Genomic DNA, 2,071 nt, shown 5'->3' on the forward strand with positions numbered 1-2,071 from the left:
AAGTTAAGTGCCTAGAAAAATTAAGGAATACACAATGTTTGATTGATCTCTCCTTAGGCAACTTGCAAAACCAATATGTCAGTAGTCATTTTCTTCTTGATTCTTTGACAGGCGTATGTTTGATTGATAAATTCTTTGACAAGTGTCCTGCAAGAAACTGGTTAGGCTGTGAAAATCTTAGGCAGACAGAAGACAATTTAGGGTTAGTGTCAGTGTAATCAAAATTTAATTCAAGAAAAACCCTGAAAAGTAATTTGTTTTTAATCTGTCAGAAAAATCGTATGACAATATTCATAAAGCAAAATGATAGAATATTTTTATCGTACGAGTTAGAAACCAGCATAGAATGACAAAAGGATAGCATAAGTAGTATGTCATACGAGTTAGGATTCATCACAGAATGACAGAGTATAAAAGAATCAGTATGCCGTACGAATGACAATCCTGATTCGTAAGACAATTTAAAGGATATGATCTTGTTTCCTACGATAAACTGCAGGTGTCAATATAATGTCGTACGATGTAGTGAAACCGCTTGTACGATATTTCGCAGAGGCTGTACAGACGAAACCTGCAGGATAAAAAAAATGATTTTGAGGCCGAAAAAGTAGTCTTCTGCCCCACGGTGGGCGCCATAAATGTGTGTGAAAAGTGGACCTGTATCTGTAATACACAACACTTCAATTAAGTCATTACATGTATGGTTAGACAGATATAAGCATGAATATGAACCATAACAAATCGACCCATTGCCTTCTAAAAGATGTGAGTATAAGATTGCTCTCAGATTATTTAGCAATACTAGTGACTAGACAACATCAAGACGAAGGATTTTAATCTATATGAGCATGATGAATGCTAGATGGATTCAATATTAATCTAACAAGATTTAAGCAATAAATGAGATAAATGATCTGAATATGTATGCAATATGTGAAATAACTAATATGCAATGAACCTAGAGCAAAACTAGCATAATAACAATACATTCTCCAGCCTCTTTTGAATGAGAGATGAGCCTAAATTTATAGAAAATTCAAAAAGAAACCAACGGCTAAGATCAAATGATGACGAGCGGTCAAGATTTTCCAAGAGGAAGCACAATCCAGGTAAATTGATGTGATTGGATGCTTTTCTCAGTTTTAAAGGAAATTGAACTAAAAATAAGACTAAATCAGAAAAAACTGATTTATTCTCTATTTCATTCAATTTGAAGATTTAATTGTTTTAATTGCTTTCTCTGAGATTATTTACCAATTTTTAATTTATTTTTCAAGATTATCTCCAATTGATTTCTTTTCTCAATTTTATAATTCTTTCTTGGTCAATTAATTCCTTTTTTTTTAATTTATTTCCATTTTTGAAGATTTGTGCTCAATTGATTTATTAAAATTAATTCCTCAAAATGATTTAATGGCAAACTAATTTATTTAATTAAATATGCAAAAGATATTTAATTAAAATAAATAAGATAATTGTTTAAAATGATTTACTTGGAATGATTTAATTAATTAAATAAATATTTAATTAATATTGGTTGATTACTTTTGTCATGTGACATTTGATGTTTAAAGAATTAATTATGTGCTCAAGATTTATTTAATTGCCTTTGGTTAGGACCTTGGTGACATTGTCGAGATTAGGGGCCCATGGTTTAGATGACCATTTTTAGGGTGTTACATTTGGCTCCTTATACAAACAAACCTTAGGCGACAAAAAAGAAAGGTAACAAAACAAGGGTGTTGACCCATAACAAACCAAGGTCAGACAAGTCTTTAACAACAAGCCCAAAGACCACTGTTAAAACCCTACTAAACTAGCAACAACCCAAAACCCAACTTAAGAGGGGAGAAACACCCAAAACTTGACACTAAGGAGTTTGGGGGCATTGGGGGGAGTGGGGGTGAAGACTCACCCTTCTTCCTGCGACAAACAACAGTCCAGACAATACTACTATTAGGAACATCATAAGAAGGATCAAATAGGGAAATCCTTGCAAAGTTTTTATTCGCAATAGAAATAGATTGTTGTTATAGAAGAGCATCAAGAGAATCTTCATCGGGAGCAAATC

The sequence above is a fragment of the Cryptomeria japonica genome, chromosome 2 (genome assembly GCF_030272615.1).
Source record: "Cryptomeria japonica chromosome 2, Sugi_1.0, whole genome shotgun sequence".
Classification (NCBI taxonomy): Eukaryota; Viridiplantae; Streptophyta; class Pinopsida; order Cupressales; family Cupressaceae; genus Cryptomeria; species Cryptomeria japonica.